Source organism: Miniopterus schreibersii, assembly GCF_964146895.1.
Source record: "Miniopterus schreibersii genome assembly, chromosome: 19".
Classification (NCBI taxonomy): Eukaryota; Metazoa; Chordata; class Mammalia; order Chiroptera; family Miniopteridae; genus Miniopterus; species Miniopterus schreibersii.
Genome location: NC_138119.1, coordinates 15,819,667 through 15,845,060, shown reverse-complemented (window position 1 = coordinate 15,845,060; position 25,394 = coordinate 15,819,667). Strand labels below are relative to the sequence as shown.

General features: G+C 43.1%; 1 protein-coding gene across 6 annotated transcripts in view; it reads right to left on the bottom strand.

The window, feature by feature from the left end:
• The window catches only part of DNM3 (dynamin 3), a 352,871-nt gene that overhangs the window by 306,228 nt on the left and 21,249 nt on the right, over nucleotides 1–25,394 (bottom strand). The window lies entirely within an intron of this gene.

Below are 25,394 nucleotides of genomic sequence, written 5' to 3'. Positions count from 1 at the left end.
TTAAGGAATTCTGATGACCTATTAATTTATAAGTCAAGTTCCAAAATAATTCTCCTAACTTTTCAATGTATCACATGTTTAAAGAATGCGAGACCCATCCAATAAAAGAAGCATTTGCCAAAAGTAACAATAAATAAGTAAAGGGGTGGGCCCCTTATATTGCATATTGGTCCATGTGCTTTATCCGGATGACCTCGCTGGAGTCCATCACTCATTTGTATGGCTGGAATTAGTGAAAGTTTGCATTAAATTACTGTGTACTGTCAATTAATTTGTATGGCCAGAGAATCAGCATTAACAAAAACATGTGATGCAGGACTGAATCCCCGAACTTTTTATAATTAAAAAGTTCTGTACTCTGTCAGACTTCAAGATCAATATTAGTACGTCAAATACTGACCATTATTAAAGCTGCATTAGATTGTATCTTCCAAATACTCTGACATTTTTCTCCATATGAAACGTGGGATCAAGTGGAGATAAAGACTGTGTATGTAGAAATTAACAGCAAAAAATAATATATATATTGCAATGTGAGTTTGTTTTGTTCTCACTCCTGATAAATGGGAGTTTTTAATAATAAAGATGTGCTTAAATGGCATGTTAATATAACTAGACTGATAAAACTGCAGCAAAGAAAGTGTTATATAACCACATCCGCAGTGCCCCATAAATCATGCTGCTTCTGCGATGTCAAAGAAGAATTCATCCACGTGCCTAAAACACAATCTTTAAGCACATTTAGACTGCCTCCCAGCTCTGAGAAAAACCATCATTTATAAAAGTCACAGAATCCTATTCTATTCTATTCAAAATAAGTCTCTGACTGAACGCCAGTGTTTCTCAAAACATCGTTCCATGACCACCAGCAAGTGGTATAACTGCAGATGCCCACCACCCACCCTGAGCCCACAGCTTCGAGAATGTTCTGGGAAGGTGTGCAGCCTCTCTGCTCTTTAACAAGCTCCGGAAGTTTGGACGCTCACCTCGATTTGAGGAGTGCTGGCCTCCAGTTGGGTGCTTGCTCAACAATTCAGTGGGTGATAACGGTAGGGGGCAAGCTGAGAGTTGTGTAGGAAATTGGCAGAACAGAGCTTCAACACAGGTAAGGTTTCAATGAAACAGGTAAAAGCCAGTGAGAAAGCTGCAGAAGCCCTTTAGCTGCACTGGTCCCTTAGAGGCAGGATCACAGAGATAAAATCAAGCACAGTGTCCCTACTACAATTCAGTTTGCTGGCAGGGGAAATCACACAGAACAGCCTTTTTACTAAATTAGTGGCTTTACTCCTTAACTCCAAAGCTAAATTCATTTAGAATGGCACACTACGTGACTCAACTAGACAACAATGAAGCTAAAGACTCATCTTTGCTCTAATAAATGCCACTTGAAATAAAGATTATTTACTTATTAAAAAAAAATCCCTGAGGAAGTAAGAAGCACTAGGGAGAGGCTGTGGGCCCTGCACCAGGTAGGCACCAGGAGTCCGGAAAGCAAGGGGAAGATACAGGCCTGAGCGTGGAAAAGCATCAGAGAAGAGGGCAGACTGACCACACTGCAGTTCAGGAAAGAGAGACTGACACTCTCCTTTCGAAAATGTCTGAATACATATAATTTAATGCTCTTTTAAATGTTCTCCAAGAACCATATTAGAATATATTTGCCAGCCTGGATGGCTTCAATAACCATTTTAAATTTGATCAAAACGGAGAGAGCATCTAGTCTGCGCCTAGAACCAAAAAGGAAGAAGTTAATTTGATAATCAAATGGATAAAGAAAAAAAGAGCCCAGCCAGGCGTGGCTCAGTGGTTAAGCGTCGACCTAGGATCCAGGCGATCAGGGTTCGATTCCTGGTCAGGGCACATGCCCGGGTTGCGGGCTGCAGCCGATCAATGACTCTCTCATCATTGATATTTCTATCTCTCTCTCTCCCTCTCCCTTCCTCTCTCTGAAATCAATAAAGACATATTTAAAAAAAAAAAAAAAAAAAAAGCAAAGAAAAGAAAACTCCAGAACAAAGAGCTGGGGGCATCTGTTTGAGCTGTTAGGACCACAGATGAGGTTTCAGGATGTATAGATGCCAACGAGAAATATACAGGTCTTAAGGCCATTTAATGAATCAATAAAATATTTTCTTTTAAAAAAAAATGGGGTAGAGAAGAAGGGAAGACAGGGGGAAGGAGGTTTCATTGCTAATACCTTTGTGCTAGGTTCTGTTTCAGCTCATGCTTACAGCCACATAGGTATAATCCTTTTAAACATCATTAAGCAAAACAGAATGTATCAAGCATTTTAAAGAGCAAATAACTATCATGTGTTTGGCTGAAGAGAAAGCCCACAGATATATCTAATTGTTTACTTTTTTACTCAGGAAACAGAAGTTTGCAGTAGGAGGGATAAACAGACTCAGACATGCAGGCCCCTTCTTACTAATTCACACAGACTGCCCCCCCTTCACGGCTCCATTAGTCCCCCCAAAGTCCAAAGATTTGGTAACCAAAGCTTGCTGTTTGGAGGTCCCCCCTGGCTTCACAGGATGATCGATTGGTAGCACAACAGAATATTAGAGAGGATTTTTCTCTTCTGGAGAGTGAGTGACTAATCTGACATCAGGGAGATACTCTTATGCTGATCGTCAGCATGGAAACCATATGCCCAGCACACTCCTGCCGAGAGCGCTAAGGGGTGAACCCTCCACTGACACAGAGAACCTGGCTTTGAGTCCCAGCCCCAGCACTGAATGGGCAAAGTTCCCTCTAAACCTCAGTTTCTTTTGCTACTAAACTGAGATAATCCTGTGGATCAAAGGAAATGAAACATATGGCAACTTAAAAAAAACACACCAAGTACCAAAGAAAAAAGTAGCACCGTTACTATTATTATTGCTACGATATAGCCACAGTATGTTTTCCCTGATAGTGCAGCACTCTCTTCTCTAAAATAAACTAAGTCTCTACATATAATATTTTAACGTTTCATGAATGGAGTTTGGAGGTGAGGGACCTCAGACCCCACCTGAACTGTCTCCTTGGTGTTGGCCAGCTGCACTGGTTTGGAAAGCTCAGTCCTCATTCCTGTCCCATCAACAGGGAGTCAAAGCGCTGACACAAACAACCATGAATAATTCAGTCACCGCTGAGTGCCATCACCCATTTGAATTTTTTTTTTTTTTTCTGTGCAAATGTGGTTGGTTTTCTCCCATAAGTATATCTCCCAGGAAAATTACTTTGCTGAATTTTATTGTAGAAAAAGTCATGACTGTGTCTTTAGCATTACTTTGGATTTAAACTACATATTTCTTTTGTTTGTGGTCTAATGCATACATACAAAAAGAAAATTTGTATCCCATTTTCCTCCAACAAGGACCTTTAAGATAAAGAGTGAGGACAGTAATCTGAAGACTGGCCATGATTAAACAGACTCCATTCTATTGCCTGAATGCCTTATTTATGAGTAGACCACAGATTTTAAGACAGGATGAGTGCTTTCTCTCTCACCGCGTAGCAACTACAATGCAAATGCTTTTCTTCACTCTCAGTCCACCTCAAAAATAGAACTATTCTGCATAGTCTTAACAGCTGGTCTTCAGGCAATAAGTCAATGTTCTTTCATGGTTTCTTGTCCTGCACAAAAAGTAGGGAACAATCCCCATGCTTTGATGATATTTCTTATTAGCTCTTCCAGAAACTTAGTTAACAAGAAACATTACTATTGCTCCACCAGGAAATCACTGACCTTTGGAAGCCTAACACAGGAGAACACACTTAATATATCAACAAAACTAAAAAGGAATCCCCCCACACACTGCAAATAAAGTAACTGCAGAGATGTTTTTGTTCAATATAGAAACACATGATCATTAACTGGATGATCTGTTCGATAGGTGTTTAACATCTGCCCTTGACTAAACACGAGAAGCATAAATCATGCTCTCTGAGAAGTTAATTTGTGTAGCTGATTCGTTCAAAGATAAATAAGCTTCATCTTCGAGGAGAAGGGCATGCAAATGCTTACAGTAAGCGCAACAGGTCCAAGGGTAAGTTCCTGAAGTATCAACACAGAGCGGAGAACAGTCTATTCTGCTCAGGAGACTAGCGAGGAACTAGTCAGAGAGATACAGGTAGGAGGGATCAGGATGTGCAAGGATGTGGGAGGTCGAGGAACTAACCACTAATGGGAGGTCAGAAGGAGGTGGAGGGGATGGAGGAGGCGGTGGGGGAGATCGGAGAGGCCTTCACCTGCATGTGTTTTTCTTTCTGAAAGAACAAGAAGGCACTGAAGGGCTTTTAAGTGATCGGATGTGGATTTCATAAATCACCGGGGACTATACAGAGAATGTGGAAAAAGGGAAAGACAAAGGACAGACTAGTCGCTAACCAGGTTAGGTCCCTGAGGAAGGAGGTGACAAAGATTTGGTCCAAGGCTGCAATGCTGGGGATGGAGAGGAGACACAGAGAATGGGCAGCTGGCAGGGCCTGATGATTCCGTGATGTGGAATGAAATGAGAGGAAGGAGACGGGATCGATCTCACGTCTCTGGTTTGGGTAGCTGGTTAAACAGGGGTGCACTGGCCGGGAATAGTGGATTATAGCTGATGTGCATATAGTGTTTACCGCGCGCCAGGTGTCTTCTTATTTGATCCCCATAACAACACTATGAGGCGGGTACTGTGGTTACTCTCACTTCACAGGTGAGGAAACAGGCACAAAAAGGTCACATGTTTCTCAAGGTCACAAAGCTAGTAAGTAACAGATCTAGGCTCAAACCTAGAGAGGTAACTCCACCATCTGTGCTCTCGTCCATTAGGTTATACTACGTTGTAAAAGAAATAGGGGGGAGGGGATGAGGGAACATATTAGGATATGTTGATGTTTAGGTGCCTGGGGAATAGTCAGATGAAGGCAAGTGCACAGTTAGACTGAGCGGTGGGAACTCAGGAGAGTAGCCCAGCCTGGAGATCATCTGATGGTCTTCAATGGAGCAGGGAGTTGAGGCCAAGAGAACAGATGAGCGGGAATGGCGAGGAGAGGGGTGATGAGCCTGACTCTGAGCGATACCACTTAATGGGCACCTGAAAGAAGTAGAACTAACAGAGATTGAGAAGGGGGTCCCGGAGACATAAGCCAAATCACCAAAGTCAAGGGTATCCCCAAAGTCACACTAGCCTCCTAGATATCTCCACTAAGATGTCTCAAACCAGTCTCTACACTCAACTCCTTATCATCTACCCAACATGCTTCCCTCCTTCAGTCTCAGTTATAATCCGCGTCATCAGCATCCACACGTGTCAGTCAGGCCAAGCACCCGTGACTCACCCATCCTCCCTCTTCCTCTGTCTTCAGGCTCCAAATCAGTCACCAGGTCCTGTTGATTCTACCGTCTCCACCTCCCTTAAATGCATGCTCTCTTCTCTACTTCGATCACCACTCCAGGTGCCACAAACTCTCCTCTAGATTAATAACAACCTCCCAGTTCATGTCCTGTATCCAATCTGAACACCCTCCAATCCAACCGCAACAGTAACAAAAGTCCCATCACATCATTTCCCGACTCTGGATCATTCAATGACACCTCATTGTCTTTAGCATGAAATCCAAACTGAAAAGAAGCCCCTCCCTCTAGTGGCAGTCTCTGCACCCTCAAACTCAGTGCCTCGACACACTCCAAGCTTCCCTCCTGGCATGCCCTCCCCCACTTCTCCTTCTAGCCCACTCCTACGTAATCTTTAACACCCAGGAGAAGCCCTCTTTGAAATCCCCCTTTACATGCCTTTATCTGAGCTCTCAGCACACACTTGTCACACCCATCTGTTTCCATGTCCGCTCCCTCACCTTGTGTGCCTCCTTCAGTGCCCAAGTACTAAATATTTTTAACACTTCCTACCTACCCATTAAGGAAGATTTCTCGCTGCCCCATATGTTCACAACACGGAAGGACAATATTCTCATGTCTGATTCCCCAACAGGCAGACAGCTAAGTGGCATTTTATATCAACAGAAAGAGCAGGCGAGATAACTTTCAATTTACCAATCACTTGCAGAGGTCATTTCGATTAATATGTTTATCATGAACATTTAAGATCCAGCAGTATCCACCAAAGTACAAAATACAGGACATCGGGTAAAACAATTTTACTGAATGTCTAAAGATGTGGAACAGAATTTGAAAGAAATTATTATTTAAAAGTACTAGAGCCAGGATACTCTGAAAATTCATTCCTTAAAAACAGAGAAGTCTCTTCTAAAACATTATCTTCGAAGTATAATTTAATGAGCTCCAAAGTAATCCCTGTACAATTACTATCTCCCAGTCCTTCAAAATGATAACCCAATTTGAGAGAGAGAGAGAGACAGAGAGAGACCAGTCGCTGCCAATTTCTGCCCACGCCCTGCCCCCAGAAGCCCTGAGGTCACACACTCCACACAGAGCACAATAGCGCTGTTAAGTGGCTTTGTGCTTGCGTGTCCCAACCCCAGGGCTTTGCCAACCATTACCATGCCCCTTTAATTGCTGAAGGAAGTAATTATGCCAAAATCTACAGATTTCATTGGAAATTTTCCACTGCAGTTTTCTTCCTTCCCCGAAACTCTTGGCCCAGCACAAGAAGGTGAGCACTTACAGATTTGTACAAGAGCACATTTGGTGGCTACAGGTCACTCTGTAATTTGGGTCACTCTGTAATTTGTGGCATTCAATAAATGCCACCAGTATTTCATTTGAAAAAACATAGCTACAAATCCGACTGCAGGAGACACGGTGCTTTTGTTTATTTTCACTAACATCTAAGAAATTTCAAAGTTTGCCTTTTACTCACAAAACTTAAAATTTCTAAGCAACATGGTTTCATTGAATCTAATTAATCAATAATTCATGTTCCCACTGCAACACTCAAACTGCAAAAGTTTCTGAGTCAGAGATCTGCAAACTGAATGCAGGTTACAAGTACCGTGTGTTTGACCGTCCGGGAAAGTCTCTCAGGAACGTAATGCCTGCGTCTTTAATCCACTTTATTTGCTTTTCTCAGAGTCGGTTTGTCAAGAATTAAAGCGTCTGGTCGTGAATGAGTCGCAGTGCAATGCAGAGGCACTCAGCTGCTGCTCTACTCCAAGTCGCAGACTATGCTTTACCCTGGGTGGCTGCCATGCAAATTACTGACAGCAGAGACCACTAAAGGGACTGCTAGTTGCCTGCCTGATACCCATTTCCCCCTTCTTAGTAATGGAATCCCAATTTTATGGGGCGTGGCAATGTGCCCAGCTCTGAATAATAAATGGACAAATAAATCTACATTTCCCGGCCTCCCTTGCAAACAGGGAGCCCATATGACTAATTTTAGTCAGTAAGATGTAACTAGAGCTTGTTGAGTGATGTCACGGGTATTTCCCTTCAGAGGGTCTGATTTAGCTGATGTGTACCTTTTGCCCTCCCCTCTTCCCCCTGTCACTGATACATGACAGTGGAGCTGCAGCAACCATCTTGAACCACAAGGCAACCTGGAAGATGCCAGCTGTGGGCCAGGACAGCAGAGCAAAGGAAAACAGGACGTCTGGGACAGTGGTGGCACTGGACCAGCCCTGTACTGCCTAAGACAGAGAGTGAGAAAGAGAGAGGGGGGCACCTGTGCCTTAGAACAGGGTTTCCCAGCCTTCTTTTTATTAGGGAGCTTATTAGACATTTTCCCCATTAAATTTCTCCCTATTAAATTTAGGTATGTACACAAATACACCGTATATAAGTACTATATGCATATCTGTGCTTTATATATAAAAAGAGTAATGTATTTTGCCCCCTTGAGGGCAATACCACCCCCCTTGAGAATATGAGCTGCAGATCAAAGGAGAGTAAGAGAACCCAGGATGCTAAACACTTGGTCCTACCTGTCCTCTCTTCCTGCAGGTGTCTAAAAGAGGTGTATGTGGAAAGGACATGGCCAGATGGCTTTTGCCTCAAACCCCAATACACCCCCTTCCCAACCCTGTAAACATGGGCTGGACCACACAGAACCCTTTGGCTTAGTTAAGAGGCAGGCTTACGGCCAGTACCAGACAGGGTGAAAGGCCCCCCGGTCCCTTTCCATGAAGCCCATACATGAACCTCAGAAGGTTCTCTGGCACCACTGGGTGGAGACCCCACCCAGTGAAAAGAAGCGAGGGGCAGAGAGCACACCCAATGACGAGGGCATGGTCAGCCCTTCCCCACTAAGGCCTGACAGCGGCCCGATTACTGTCCTTGGTCCTGAAAGCCAGTTCCTTGGCAGGGGTCAGGAAGGGAAGAGCATGTGTAAAAGTAGAAGTAAGCTTCCCTAGTCAATGCTGCGCTCTTCTGTTTTTGTTCTAAGAAGTTGGAAGAAAATTTAGGTATTTAACTGAAAGCCAAAAACGTATAGGTCAGTTTTTCCACTAAAACAGAACACAGAGCCACAGCCGGCTACACAATAAAGATAAATTTAAAACACACATATTAAAAAAAAAGAAAAAAGAAAAGAAAATAAACAGGAGAACAGGAATCTAAGTGTGGAGGAGGGATTTAAGTGGGCCCTTGGATCCCACTCCTTCTTAACATTCTAGAAGCCTCATCCATCACCCCCCACATAAGCCTTTTATCCTCAGAACTCTGGTTTCCAAGGCACTTCACACGAATCTCAGACCTCGGTATTGACCCCTCTACCACAGAAGCCCTTCCCCAATGCACCTTTCTTTACCCACCTCGCCCTTAAACACAGAACGCTGGCCCAGCTCCTGAGGGAAGCGTTTGCCAGTATATTTAGACGTCCCTCCTCTTTATTCCAAAGTACCATGAGCCCCAGTCACACCCCCTCCCCTGGACAGGTTCCCTTGGGTCAGGGACCTCATTTCTGTAAGACCAGTGCTCAGCGCAGCACCTGGCACAAGGAAGAAGGTGCTCAGTGGGGACTTGGTGAAGAAATAAAGTCAGCATTCTAGGTACTAAAACCAAACCTACTGTAAAGATCAACTTCAAGGGATGATTATTACTTAGAGTAACACCTGGCATGCAGGAAGTGGTCAGAAAATGTTAGCTGCCATCAGCATCAGCAGCATCAGCATCATTATTTGCAGAAAAAAACAGTAGTAAGTTATCCTGAAACACTGAATTTATTACCCAAATTTGTTTCAGAAGCTACTGTGTCCCCATAGCAACAAGTAGTGATTACCTTCTGCTCGCCAGAGGCATGTGGCTCTACTGTGACACTGTATATCTGGAGTTTGGGGTGATGTAAAAGGGAAAACATGCCCAAATAAACACCCAGAACTTTAACCTTTTCATCTGCTTCCTCAAAAGTCATCAGCTGCCTGCAGGCTTCATGCTAAGAGCTCTCACTACTGTTCTACTGCGGCGCCTGGAAAAGGTTAATGAAAACCATGGAATGAGAGCTTTCAGCCAACAGCGGCATTGACACACATTCCAACCACAGGGCACTGGATTCAAACCGGGAGTGAAGTGAGCGCCCTGGCATCTAGAGTATTCCACGAGCGTGGGGCAAGTGTTGTTTCTGGCCACTTAAAAGCACCCGTGAAAAGAGCTCAAATACTTGGGGAAGAGAAGCTCTCGCTCCCCATGAGGAGAGCCATTTATCAGCACTTAATGGCCCTCTTTCATTGCCTTTCCACTGACGCATCTCTAATTGTTCCCATTCTAATTGCAAGAGGCAAGATCAATAATGGCAGAAGCCTACAGTTCAGGGCACTTGTGGGGAAAAGAGGTCTCTAACAGCGAAAACCAGATATAAAAGTATGTGACAACATGGGACCTGGGCAGTTGACATCGCAGTGAAGAGAAAGGAGGTATAGAGAGCACTGGTCACCAAGCCAGCTTAGGTTCCCCTCATTCTACATGTTCTCCCTTGGCGATTCCATCCTCTCCCTGCCAATGGCTCCCTTTCGTGAATCTGCAGTCCCAGTACCTCTTCTGAGCTCCAGGCTTCTCTGTGTTGTATCAACATATCACAAGCACCCAAATGCATCGTGTCCCAAACTGAACACACCCATGTCCTAATCAATCTTCTCCTCCCCATTTACCTCCCATGGTCGCGAACGGCACCACCAGCCAATCATCCAAGTGCAAATCTGGAAGGCATCCTCAATTTCCCCCCCACTCCTACTATCCTAACTCAAGCCCTCCAAGATTATTTATTGCCAGTCCTCCACCTCCCAGGCTCCTCCTCTGCTGTGCAATAGACTCTGAGTAGTGTCCTGTAGATTCCACCCGCCTTCTTACATCCCTGACTTGGCACATGGTTTCCTCTACCTGGAATAGCCTCCCCCTTGTCCGCATGTCCTTCAAGACTCAGCTCAGGTATCAACCCCTATAAGACTGTGTTGCCTGCCTACGCTGGGCCTTGATATCCCTACTCTGAACTCCATATTATTTGTAGAAACCTGTAGTATAGAGCCAGCTACATGTGTTTGTCCATTTTCCCTCTTCCCAACCATACTTCAGTTGCTAAAAGCAGGAGCCATGTCTACTGGGTCCTTGCATACCCAAAGTTTAGCATAGTACACCATAGGCCCTCAATTAATGTTTTACAAATAAACCGAAAAACCCTGAGGAACTTCCGATGTCCACATTTCTGTGCATCCTGCCTCTGTTACTCTTCTCCAACCCTACCCACTCTTAATCACCCCATTCAAATATTTTACTTATGAAACATCCCCTGACCCCACCCCCACTGTCTCATTTCTCACCTCTCATGGTGATTAACTGCAGTGCAAAGCAGACAACTTTTCTATTAGACTACTGTTCTATCACAGGAGGCTTGAGAGGAGGACAATCCAATTTGTCTTTTAGTTGCCTCAAAACTAGCACTTTCCTTACTTAGGATTCTTTAGAGGAAGGCACGTTCACATTTGAAAGAAACCAAAAGCAACACGCTAGCAAAAACCTCCTCTGTGCTAAACCTCAGCAGCATCTCACAATAGAGCTTTCAGAGGGGGTTACTGATCCTGTGTGCGGGGCTGCTTGCGAGCCATCACGTGGCAGCAGGGGGAAGCACACAGCACCAGATCCGGCACAGAGAGCAGGGATGAAGCGCGCTCTGTTCCTGCTGACACCACTGAGGCCCCTGCTCTCTCAGCTGGGCCAAGAGCAAGTGGGCCCAGGGCGGCCTGCAGCCCAGCTAGGCAGCAAGCAACGGGCACCCAGCGTCCCACCTGCCCTGCTACTTTCACGTTAAACTCAAATAAAGCCCCTCGTTCCTGGCTCCTAAGGGCTCAATAGCAACCCCCTGTTGAATGATCATGACTTAAAATGAAATTGTGATTGGAAAAAACATAAACATCCAAAAAGAGGGGCCAACCTATCACACAATGGAATACTAGTCATCATTAGGAATGATACATCAGAAGAGTTAACAACGTGAAAAAAAATTGTCACTCTACAATTAAGTGAAAAAGCTAGTTAACAAACCTAAATGTTTAGTATGACCTATATATGCGTATATGTCTATTATAATTACTTTTTTGTTGTTGTTAATCTTCACCCAAGGATATTTTTCCCATTTTTTTAGAGAGAGTGGAAGGGAGGGAGGGATGGGGAGAGAGAGAGAAGCATCGATGTGAGAGACACACATAAGTTGGCTGCCTCCCTCATACACCCTGACTGGGGCAGGGGATCCAACCTGCAACCCAGGTACATGGCCTTGACCAGGAATCGAACTCGAGACCCTTCGACGCTCAGGCCGATGCTCCAACCACTGAGCCACACCATCCAGGGCTATATAATTACATTTTTTAATCGTATAGCATACCAGTATAATATAATGGAACATAAGACAAATCTCTGCTCAAACATTTAAAGTGTTTCACAGGCGATTTTCATTTTCTTATCATTTTATCAGTATTTTCTAAATATTCTTCAGTGAACATGTATTTCTTTAATAAGAGGAGAAAGCAAGTTTCAGAAAATGAAATGGTCATCTCCTGATTAAATCCAATAAATCTCTAACTCTTCATAAGTATATCCAATTTTTTATTTATATCCTAAAGGCTTAACGTAATTTTTTTTTTATCTTGGTCTTATTTGGTCTCACAGCAAGTGGTGTGGCATCTGTGGAGCAGAGCAATAGCTAAGGTTGTTTAAGAAAAAAAAGCCTTAAATAAGAGTGGATGAGGGGGGAAACAGCTTATATTAGAGGAACACGGTATGAAACTGAAATTTGACATCTGGAAGGGGCAAAACAAATCCTACCTGATGAAAGTCTTGTTTGGTTGCTTATTTTTAATGTCCAGATTTGACAAAATAAAAAGGAGGCAACAGTCACTGCCTGGATATGTTATTATTGTTGTTTGTTTTTTTAACTGATTCATGAAATTTAGCCATCTGGCAGTCACTGCTTCCAACAGCATTTTAGCCACCCCAAAGGTAGCTGATCTACAATTTGGAACCCTGCCCCTAACACAACACTGTACATATGGAAGAGACTCAAAAGATATTTGTTGAATGAAGCAATGTAAACCTGTTTCACATAGAAGGTGTGGTTCAGGCATCACTTTAAGATGGCCCAAGAGCCCTGGGGATGTTCAAAAAGGAAATAAGAGAAGTAAAATACTGAGGAACATTTAAGGGAGGCTGGCCCTAGAGAGCAAGATTTCCCTACACTGTTTTTATTTGTTGTTGTTATGTTTTTTTATGAAGTTGTTTTTTTGTTTTGTTTTGTTTTTATGTATCTTTATTGATTTCAGAGAAAGGAAGGGAGAGGGAGAAAGAGAAAGATCAATGATGAGAGAGTCATCATTGATCGGCTGCCTCCTGCACACCCCCCGACTGGGGACCGAACCCGCAACCCGGGCATGTGCCCTGACCGGGAATCGAACCGTGATCTCCTGGATCCTAGGTTGGGTGTTAATTTTGTATCCTGCTACCTTGCCAAATTCATTTGTTAAATCTAGTAGTTTTTTGGTGGAGCGTTTAGGATTTTCTATGTACACTATCATGTCATCTGCAAAAAATAAGAGTTTTACTTCCTCCTTTCCAATTTGGATACCTTTTATGTTTTCTTCTTGTCTGATTGCTGTGGCTAGGACTTCCAGTTCTATACTGAATAAGAGTGGTGAAAGTGCACACCCCTCTCTTGTTCCTGTTCTTAGGGGAAATGCTTTTAGTTCTTGCCCATTGAGTATGATGTTGGGTGTAGGTTTGTCTTATGTGGCCTTTATTATGTTGAGGTATGAGTCCTCTATTCCCACTTTGCTGAGAGTTTTTATCAAAAATGGGTGTTGGATTTTATCAAATGCTTTTTCTACGTCTATTGATATGATCATGTGATTTTTGTCTTTTAATTTGTTTATGTGATTTATTATGTTTATTGATTTGCAAATATTGTACATACAGATGGCCAAGAGACATGAAAAAATGCTCAAAGTCACTAATCATCAGAGAGATGCACATAAAGTGACATTGAGGTATCACTTCACACCTGTCAGAATGGCTACCATCAACAAATCAGCGAACTACAAGTGCTAGTGAGGGTGTGGAGAAAAGGTAACCCTAGTACACACTGCTGGTGGGAATGCAGCCACTATGGAAAACAATATGGAGTTTCCTCAAAAAATTAAAAATTGAACTGCCATTTGACCCAGTAACCCCAATTCTAGGAATATATCCTAAGAAACCCAAAACACCAACCAGAAAGAACTTATGCACCCCTATGTTCATAGGAGCACAGTTTCCAATAGCTAAGATCTGGAAAAGCCCAAGTGCCCATCAGTAGATGAGTGGATAAAAAAGCTGTTGCACATTTACACCATGGAATACTATGCAGCTGTAAAGAAGAAGGATCTCGTACCCTTTGGCACAGCATGGAGGGACCTGGAGAATATTATGCTAAGCAAAATAAGCCAGTCAGAGAAAGGCAAGTACCACATGATCTCACTCATATGTAGAATATAATAAACAAAATAAACTGATGAACAAAATAGATCTGGAGACATAGAAGCTGGAGCAGACTGAGGGATCTCAGAGGGAAGGCGGGGAGGAGGGAGTGGGTGGGGAGAGACTAATCAAAGAACTTATATACTTATATGCATAACCCATGGACACAGACACTGGTCTGGGGAAGGCCTGGGGGTGGAGTCCATGTGGAGGTCAAGGGGATCAATGTGGGGGAAAGGGGCGCATTTGTAATACTTTCAGCAATAAAGATCAAATAAATAAATTAATTAATAAATTCTGTTAAACAAATATTTTAAAGCCATTTTTACTACAGGAAAGTCACCATAATAAGCGGGATTATGTTTTATCTCTAGGAAAGCATCTGTTAGTTTTCTAGGAAAATGAAGCAGCGAGTCATTTTTTCCTACTTGGCCAGAAATGCACCTTCTATATAAATTCACAGGGTGAGTACTTCCATACAAGGCTGAACATAGCTTTAAAAAGCGAAACCTTAAAATGAAACTGGAAAACAGATCCAGTATGAACATTATTTTTAGCGGCCTTCTTTCAGTACAATATCCAACTAAGCTTTAAATATGCTCTCACACAAGGGGTTGCCGCCCAGGCTCCACTCTTCTCTTTCGGTGTGACTGTAATAAACTTGAACATGACGTGTAAATGAGAATGAGGCCCAATAAGCGGCTCATCTTAAGGCACTCCACGTCAGCTTTGCAGGAGAGGTTTGACAAGGGGTCTCCAGACAAGCAGCGCAGTGCCCTTAATGCTCAACCCCCTCTCTTCCTCTGGCCCCCTCATGGGTAGACCTCACACTGTCTGAGAACAGATATCTGAAGAACTGCACCCAAGATCATCGATCTTACTGCAAATAATTAGGGATAGTTTGGAGAATAGAAGCTGGTACATGTAGTTTTCCTCATCAATTTTTCCTTATACTCTATTTCTTAGCACTCAGTGCCACTATTACAAATAGGCAAGCTATGGCTGGTGAGTTCTAACTTACAGAGGAATACAAAATGAGGCTTGAACTCAGATGGGGACAGCTGTTGCACACCAAGACGTGTGCGCAGGCACTGAGGCCGCACTGGGTATATTCAGAAGTAATCCGGAATCTTTCGCCTTCTACTACTATCCCTGGCCAGGGTTTCATCGGTCTCTGTAAATCTATTTCCTAAAAAGAACAGCCTTAAGGGGGCTCTCTAGCTCCTAATCAGTGGCCTTATCCCCAACTATCTTCTAGAATTTTTAACTAAAACAAACAAGCAAAAAGCCCTTTAACCTGTTTTTGTTTGTTTGCCCTGACCTTTTCAAAAACTTCAGCTAATTCTCAGCGTTAGCCTCCCTGACACTATCCTGCCTAAACCTTCCAATCAGAGTCCAAGGGTAGCTAGGAGCCATTGTTCTGACTATGAAATACGCTCTGTTAAATGCATATTTTAAAGTCAGCTGTACTACAGGAAAGTCACCAACTCCATTCTAAATAAATACTACTCCTGTATTCTCCTTAATCAAATGCCCGTCCCTTGATATTTTGTCTATTGTCTGTATGCTCTGTGTTCTGCTCGACTCTCTCACTGGCTTTGTTAGATAACCTGTCTTGCCCATAAACCTTTCACTCCTGTTTAGATCATTCACAAGTAAATCATCAGCATTTCTTTGTTGTTGTTGTTGTTATCAACCATCTTCATGAGTCATAGTTCTTTTTAGAATATCTTCTTTTTTCTCTAACTTTATTAAAATCTGTATTTTAAAAAATGATACCCAAAACTGCTTGCCTTGACAGTATAACTCTAATGCGGTCACCTTTTCCCAGAATTCTTCTTAAGGCCATATCACCAATACATTCTTTTTCTTTTTTTCTTTTTTTTAAGACTCTAACAGAACTACTAGAAAAGAGTAGATTTATTTTTTTTAAATATGTTTTTATTGATTTCAGAGAGAGAAAGGGAGAGGGAGAGATGGAAACATCAATGATGAGAGAGTCATGGATCGGCCACCTCCTGCTCACCCCCCACTGGGGATTTTGCCCGCGGCCCCAGGCACGTGCCCTCACCGGGAATCCAACTGTGACCTCCTGGATCACAGTTCGATGCTCAACCACTAAGCCACGCTGGCTGCGCGCCAATACATCCTTTGTTCATTATTAAAAGGAACAGTTTTGGAACTCTTTTTTTTTAAAAAAATATATCTTTATTGATTTCAGAGAGAGGAAAGGAGAGGGAGAGAGAGAGAGATAGAAACATCAATGATGAGAGTCATTGATCGGCTGCAGCCTGCAACCCGGGCATGTGCCCTGACTGGGAATCGAACCCCGATTGCCTGGATCCTAGGTCAGCGCTCAACCACTGAGCCACCCCTGGCCGGGCCAGTTTTGTAACTCTTTCCACTGCTTCTTCCACCTTCAGTAGATGCAAGATAAGAGAATGAACTGCTTCAGATGCTCTCACCTTCAAAGAGATGACAAGGTAGGAGGAGGGTACATCAGATGCTCTGGCCCACGGCTGTTTTCAAAATACTTCCCCACGCATTATCACACTGGATGCCCACAACAGCCTCAGAAGTTTGGAAAGACGGTTGCCATCATCCCAAGGTTGAAAACAGTTAAATGATTTACTCAAGGTCATGGGGCCATGCAAACGGAAACTGGAACTTATTCCGGGATCCTTTCCACTATACTGTTTTCCTCTTCTTTAAGCAGAATTAGATTTCCAGCCAACATCAATATGCTAGAAGTTCCCAACCACTATTAGTTCTTATGTCCATGCCAGTTTTATAATCTATGCTAAGAACCCTTTTAATTGTTTCTAATAGGTACTAAGTTTGTTTTCTGGGGAAATGACGTTATTTCCCCTTCTCTAATTTCACATACGTTGGTTTTGTTCCCAGTTCTCCTATCTTTTCAGTGTACAGCCCTGGGGATTGGTTTCAAAATTCTATTGCAAATATAGTATTACTGTTTTTTCATACTTCACAAGCAAAGGCTTTTTCTAATCATAAAAATGAAAATTCTTCTAAATCTTTAAGGCATAATTATAATAACCATCTGATTTTAACTATAGCAAATAGAATTTAAAAAAATAAATAAATAAAGACTAAGAAGAAAGCTTTAAGAAGGAGATAACCTCTTTTAATACCCATATGGGTATTAAAATACAAGATAGGTTACAGATCATATGATAAAATCATAATGCTTTTTGACATCCTAAAAATCAATGAGATTGTAAGGACTGTTTTACATATATCCTAAACGTTCCCTATGTCCCTATTGAGAAAAAGACACAATGGGGAAAACTACGTATCAGATGATGTTTTAAATTAACAACTGGTTGCCCGGCCGGGCATGGCTCAGCGGTTGAGCCTCGACCTATGATCCAGGAGATCGAGGTTCGATTCCCGGTCACAGCACATGCCTGGGTTTTGGGCTCAATCCCCAGGGTGGGGGCGTGCAGGAGGCAGCCAATCAATGACCCTCTCATCATTGATGTTTCTATCACTCTCTCCCTCTCTGCCTCTCTCTAAAATCAATAAAGATATTTTTTTAATTAAATAAAATAAAAATAAAAAGACTGTCTCCAGAACATATAACTAATTATTAACAGAAACAGACACCGTCTGGATTTAGAAGTAATGGTCACCAGTTCAGGGCTATCTGTGATGCTTAGGTTCTTGTCCTTATTTTTCAAACGAGGGTGTTAGATTAGGCAATTTATAAAATCCTTCTGTCTCTATAATCCTGTGATCCTATGAATAACAGCAGATGTCTACTGGTCCAACTCTAATCAATTTTAGATCCCCAGCAGGAACTGGAAGCTCCGTAGTTAACTGGGTTTTTCCTCACAGCAATAACATCTCCAGTAACTCCATTCCTGGAAAAGCTACCTTCTCCTGCCCTTGTATCTGATGAGAATATGTTATTATCCGATCACATCACAATAAAATAGAATTCTACTACAGCCAATGGGAAATAACTTTCTGTAAGGAGCTGTGTAGTGACTCCTTTTTAAACACTAAACTGGATGATGACAGCTCTGCGTGCCAACTTGCAAAAACAATGTGGCCTTAAGAGAGCTGGGTGAACCTGAAGAAATGGGTGTAGCGCAGCCATTAATCAAGTGCCTTGCAAATGAAATTACTGGACATATGTTCCTTGCTAATGACTTCTTAACCTAATCCTCAGATTATAAAGAGGAAAAATGTTATGTTTGCCCTTTCTTATTTTAAAGTCAAGCCACAGCCAAAGAACAGTAAGCTTTGATTCTAACTCTTCCAGTAAGGAGTCCCACATCATTCTAACATTCCTAAAAGCATCACGTAAATAACAAAGACAAAGGTAATTTTGTAGGCAGGAAGTGACTGACCATGGGGATTTTAAAAAGGGGGGGGGGCAGAAAAGGCAAAGGAGAGGGGTAGATGAAAAAAAGCATCATTACAATTGTTTAGGCTCAGTAACACCAGATCCCCCAGTTGGTGTTTTTTTAATTGATTTTTTTTTTTTTTTTTTTTTTGAGAGAGAGAAACATCAATTGGTTGTTTGCTGTGCCACTTATTTATGCATTCATTGGTTGCTTCCTGTATGTGCCCTGACTGACGATGGGACCTGCAACCTTGGCGTATTGGGATGACACTCTAACTAACTGAGAGACCCGGCCAGGGCCCCCCAATTGTTTCTCATATCTGCTTTGCCCTCAAGCTTTCCATTTTTTAAAACTATTCTAAATGCCTCATTATGATGAACTTCTACTATCGTCCTCTGTATTATATATCCATTAAATTGCCATCTGATTTGTATACAAACACTAACTGAAGTCCCATTGGCATTCGCTATATTTCTATCTGTGTAGTTCTACAGACCAATTGGCTTCGACCGCAAATAAAGGATTTTACCATTTATCAAAGAAAAGCAGCTTAACAACTTGACAGGTTTCCTAAAAGAGCATACAATCTCACAATTTCACCAACAGGAACCAACGTTTCTATTTAGAATCTCACAAAAGAAGAACCAAGTTCATTTACCGCCTTAAAATATAGAAAGTTAAGCAGCTTTTTAATAGTTTTAAGCTCGTTACATTTCCGAAGTCATTTGATTTTAGCAAAACTCCCAGAATTCAAGTTGAGACCGGTCCAGCTCTTGCACCGGGAGGTTCCACCACTGTCAACAGCCTCTTGAGGTCCCTGAGTGGGCCACCCCCTACTTCTGCAGTCTAGTCGAAGGCCTGTTGACATCTCATCCCACTTCCTCAGGGGCCTCCAAGGCAAAGTTATAGGCACCCTAACACAAGTCCAAATTCCACCCACTCTCTAACCCCCACTGTACCCCTTGGCCATCTCTTGGGCTCTGGGGTACACATTGGTGCTGTCTGCCCTTAGGAGAAAAAGCAAAGAGGCCCACACAGGTCCTAAAAGCAACTTAAGGCCATTTAGGCAGAGAATTTTAGAGGTGAATTTCCCCGGAACATGATTTAGAAGGAGAGAGGGTGTGACCTCTAGGTGGGCACATCTTGGGCCCCCCTGGCACATCCCTGTCCTCTCCAATGACTTGCCCCATGAAGTCATCGGAAAGACAAAGTAAGGTCCTCTCAAACTTGAGGCCTAGAACAGAGGTCCCCCCAGTCCATACATTCAAGGCTGGTACTGCTCCTGGTTATTTTAATTTCAAGATTTCTTCTGAGGCCTTGACTCTAGAGGACATGGGGACTAGGCCAAACACTGCTGTGTGCTCTCTGCCTAATAGTTTCACAGAATAAAACCAGATTATCATGAACATCAAAGCACGTGCATTTCAGAGGATTTGTTTCATCCTAGTTTACTCTGACTTCTTGACCTCGGGTTAGGCCAGTTGTCCTGAGAGAATGCACCATGGAAAAGGAAAATTCACTTCATAGAACATTCCAGAGGGTGCTGTTTAACGTTTACAGACTCCTGAATTCATTATTCACTCAATTGATTGCTTATGCTTTGTTTGTTCTACTTAGTGCTCTCTGTGCCAAAAAAGAATTTCAATTAAATGCACCAGCTTAATCACCAGTGGGAAAAGGTTAATTTCAAAAGATAGCCAAATTCTAAAGAGAAGACATACGGGATTCGGAATATAAATACACATAGACACCTGAACTATTCCACCTGGCATACCTGACTGTGCAATTACTGATTACAGGCGCTCTTGTGGAGACTTAGATAATAAAAACCAAAAAAAATCTACTTTAAAAATCTCCATGGAGACCTAAATGCAGCATACAAGGTCTGTATCTGAAAATCGTTTCCTTCATTTAATCAGTTAAATTCTAAATTTAAGATTATTTTCCAGCAATCACAGGGGGATAATAACACAGGAGCATTTGTGGTGGATACAGTGACTGGCTGGCTTAACTTCTGTTCCAATCTCTTATCTGCCTTCCTATACTGCCGAGGCTAGAATGCTAATAACTTTGTTTCCCAGACTCCCTTGTAACCAGCATTCTCAATGCAATTAGGTTTCACCATTAAATACATTTCTAGGAGAACCAGATTCCAAGAAAAAGCACACGGGTGTTGCTCTTGCAGGTGCCAATCTAGCAGGAAGCAGATAGCTTTGACGCTAACAGTGCTAGAGCAGTCTGACCATGAATCACAGCTCAGGTACAATGTTCCAGAGGACAATTGCTTCGTGACTCCTGGTTGTGGCTGAAGTGGTGGCATACGGGAAATCCCTAACTGTAACAGAGGCCATAGTTCCCCTGGCAGGCAGTCTTATGTCTCATTCCAGGAGCCATTCCTTGAGGTCCAGCCTACAGGCTAATCCTCCAGCCCTTCCAGGAATTGGTAAGCACCTAATGCCTTATGATAACTCTTTTTTTTTGTTCTTTTCTGCTTAAACAGCTACAGAGGTTTCCATTATTTGCAACTGACCTCTGAGTGATACAGTATTAAGACAACTAGATGGAAACATTCAACTATCTGAACACTCTCACACTTTCAAATATTCAAAGTAATCTAATGTGGCCTGGACTCTCGGTAGACAGCACTGATTGAAGTATGTCGTTTAATCCTTCGTTCTTTCTCTGAGCAGGAACAAAAAAGAACCCTAGATCTTAAAAACACAGCTCCTCACACATTAAGTCATTCTTCTCTCAAACTCATTCTGATTTGATGTTTGAAAACTGCAGCAAAGGGCATTCTAACGCCTTCCAATGTTTGCTTCTTTGAACAACCAAAGCAGCACCTCTCATAAGGCAGACCTGTTGGCAACGGCATGTAGGCAGAATGAGGTACAGGATTCTAACTAGTAGATTAGCCAAAAGTACATCCGCTTTTGATTTGGGGGCAGCAGATTAAGTTATGAGAATGTTGCAGACAAAATTAAATGCCTTAGCCTAAGATACATTTACTTTATTGTACAACTACACAAACTCAGACATTATAGGCTCCACATTAACATTTTAGGAAATTTCTATGAAGGCTGGAATAGTATAATAATTTCTCAGGGTGACAGAGGATCTAATCACATAGATAATTTCTTTGGCAAATTTCTGCTTTTTGTCAGACATTTGTGTGAGTTTTTTTCATTTACAAAAGAAAAGAAAACTTGACCTTCAAGGTCAAAAACATACTCAATGGGATAAAATTTGCTTGATGCCTGGTCCCAATAGCATCTCAGTGCCTCTGGGGATCACTACAATGGTCTCATTTCCTAGGGATCATAATGACACACCTTTTCATGTAAAAATATGATATAAAAGCAATAATCGTGGCCATCTGGCTCTCCCCTGGATGAAAATGGTATAGTCTGGGTTCACATGTATGCAGAGAAGCAGTGGAATGAATTAGGGCTTACTTTTTTCTCTATCACTTAAGTCTGTTCTCCAACTCATGGAGGGAAAAGATGCTTCAGCGGGTCCTTGGACCAGAAAGCAGCATGTTTTCTGGGGAGAAGTCAGCTTCAGGTGTGAGCATCCTTCATGAATGAATTCCCCCAGTCATATCAATCTGCCGACAGATTCCAGTTTTTCCCCAACCTCCAAAAACATATTAAAGGAATTTTAAATTTAAATTTCCCAATCATTCATTTTGTGCAAAGCGACTTCCTAATTAATTGCCAAGGAAAACTGTAACGGAATTGGAAACAAGGTCCCTGTCCCCAAGGAAGTATGAGGAAGAAACGTTCTCACACCTTTTTTTTTCCAATCTAGGTTTAAAAAAAACAAAAATATTCATTAGAGCTTCCACAAACCGTCAGTCATCCTTATTTGGGGGAGTTGTGGAAATCTTACCCTTAGTACCCACTCATTCCTTTATTCCTCTTAATAATTCCATGTGGCATATTTCTCAATGAAAATTTTACTTTGTGTTTAAAATTCTCTCTGAGCCTCATTAGTCAGCCAGAACTCTCAGGACGTGTCACAGTGATGACACGGAGATCACTGTCCTGAGTCTGATGGAAAAGGTAAACGAGTGGAACAGCACAGCTCAGCAAGCGCACAGCCAAACTGCAACACCCTCTCTCACCCGCCGAAGCCTGTTCGGCATCAGACGCCCCACCCAAAATGCAACCCCGCAGACATGAATGAGGCAATTCACTTCATGGGAACTTGGATTCTTCAGAGCAATAGCTAAAGGTCAAGGAATAGGGTTAATAAGAACATGCCTCTGGGCTGGAGATGGAGACAAAGGCAGAGGCTCCTCTCCCCCGCAAGTGAGAAAGTCAAGGCCTTAATGTCTGGGCAAAATAGCCCCGTTCTTGGTTTTTTTAGGAACTTGATTAGTTTACAGATTATCTACGTCCTTTGGTGCTTCTGTTTGCTTTTAGCATCATCTTTTAACTAATTCACTGGTGATGAGCACCTCTACAGAGGATGGAACTGGGAAGGAGACTGAAGGGAAATTCAAGGCAGCCCGATTTCCCTACTTGGCAATAAGGTCAGCAGAAAAGATGTATTGTAGGAAAAAAAAAAGACTAAGATGAGTGAAGTCTTCACCTTTGGTAAACTCAACTTATAAACAAGCAGGTTTACAAAACACTTAAATGAAAGGTTAATTATAATCTTTGCTTTAAAATAGTCTCTGCTTTATAAAATGATTCTGGTTAGAACTATGTTTAAAAGACATAAAATTCTTGGGCTTAAAATATGCTTTAATTTACCAAAGTGTGTTTTACATATGGTGTTTCAAGAATACACCTAAAAAAAAAAAAAAGAATACACCTAGAGAAAAGCTTACCTCTGTTATAGGGAGGGTTTGGTGGTTAAAATTACAGTTATTTTATTTTAATTTATTTCTGTGGTGTTGGGACCTATCCAGAAGCAAAGCAAAGCTCTGTGATTTAGGTTTTCAACATTAACTTTTTCCGCTTTCATACTAGACTCTTTTTTGCATCATTAAAGTCATTAAATGGAAAAAGTAATGTGGATCCACATTTGAAAAAACTTCCCATAACCATACAGTAGAAAACAAGTACTACACATACTATGATTTCCAACATACCAGAATTAGACGGATATTTCCATAACTTAGCTAGTAACCTGGAATGGCATTAGCCTTCTGAATAAAGTTCTTGAAAAGATCAAAGAAAACGCCTCCAACAGCAAAAATGCTCCAATAAAAAGCCTTAGTGTTCCTATCAGGAACTACCATTTAAAAAAATCTTAATAATGATCTTTTATGCAGAAACATTGGTACTTTAGCAACAACTGTGACACAAAGAAAGTTGTTTGGGTCTTTCTGGATTACAGTCACCAAATGCCATTTGTTCAATAGCGTTTGATGTGTAGAAAAAGACCCTGGTGGGAATAACTACAAAGCCACGCAGGGGGCAGACAGGCCCCAAATGGCCTAGGTGCTACGGAGTCAGAAGACAGGAGATGGAAGGTGGCCGGGGTCATCACGGAGGACTTCCTTCACTCAAGGTGGCATTCCAACTACCAAAAAAGAGAGAAAGGATACGCCCGATTTACTTACAGCATGATGAGTAGGGAAGCAAAAGAAAATAAGAAGAGACAAACTGTCCTTTCGATTGTTTTGACGTTTTTAGAAGGCTGGGCACACACAGTTCAGACACAGCAGTCACGAACCGAACAAGGGCAAATGTAGCAACTCGTCCTGGCTTACTAATCGCACGCGTGTGTTCGACAAGTGATGAACTATTCAAGTATCATATTTTGATGATAAAAGCACAGTGTTTCCAAATTACTTCTGAAAATCCAGTTCCACCAACTGTACACGGTGTACCTTCCCCTGGCAGCGTCTCAGCTGAGGACTGACCCAGGCACCACTAAGACACGGAATCATCGTGACTCGCACAAATGCCACAATTAATTTAATTTTAAGGAATCTTTACCTAGGACTGCTGGCTTACCCAACTGTTTCAAATAATAAAAAGTTTAATCAAACTTTAACTTAATCACTATATATAATCACTATAATGAAAGTTTGGAGAAACGAGATGGCGGCGCAGGTAACAGCTGCACCGCCGCCTCCCGCAGCCACATCAAAATCACAACTAAAATACAGAACGACCAGCACTCAGGGCCTCCTGAGATCCGGCTGCACAGAAGCCCCACAACCAGGGACCTGAAGCAGCACCGAGACGGGTAGGAGGGGCGGAGACGCGGGCGGGTCGGGGCTGAATCCCGGAGACGCGGCCGCGGGCCCACACCCGGTGCCCGAGTAAACCCGGGAGGGAATCTCGGCGGCGGAGGTTTCCTGGAGGAGGGAGGAGGGAGGGGTCCCAGCCCCACAGCAGGCCCCCAGCCCAGGGCTCCAGGGCCGGGAAGAGGAGTCCCCACAGCTCCGGGCTGTGAAACCAGCGGGGACTGTGGCTGAGGGTCGTGGAGGCTGCGGGAGCCCCAGCAGCTCCTCCTAAAGGGCCCGGCGCGGACTCACTCGGACGCTCCCTCTGAGCCCAGCGCCGGGCAGCAGCCTGAAAGGACCCGGGACACTCGGGGAGGAACTAACCTGCCTGAGATCCGGGCGAGAGGCGGAGGTCGGCTTCCTCCCAGGCAGAAGGACTGGCGGAGGCCATGGCTCCTGTGGCGAGTCCTCCCCGCACACAGCCAGCGGGCAGGCGCCATGTTTGAGTCGCCAGCCCCTGACCCACACCTTTGGCCCCGCCCCGTGATTCCCGGAGGCCCCGCCCCTCCCCACCTGCAGCTCATCCGGGCCATTTCCAGGGGCTTTTCTGTGCAAGTGGCCTCTCAAGCCTCATGCTTAGGATGTTCCTAAAATCTCTCAAACAAGCAGCAGTGTGCCCCATAGGGCTTGATAAGCGGCCCCAGGCCTGGCACTAGCGGCAGCTGCATTGGCTCATAGCTTGGCCTCCTGGACACCTCCAAGCCCAGCACAAGTAGCGGCCAACTACGGTTTTCTGTGTAGCTCATGCTGGGTGGCCCTGGGCAAGGCACTGGCAAAGGTTGATTTTGCACCTCCAGGAGGCCCCAGAGACAGTGCACCTGGTGGTCAGACTCGACCACGCTGGATTACAACCCTACCACATCCACAAGTGACACTCAAGGGGCACACT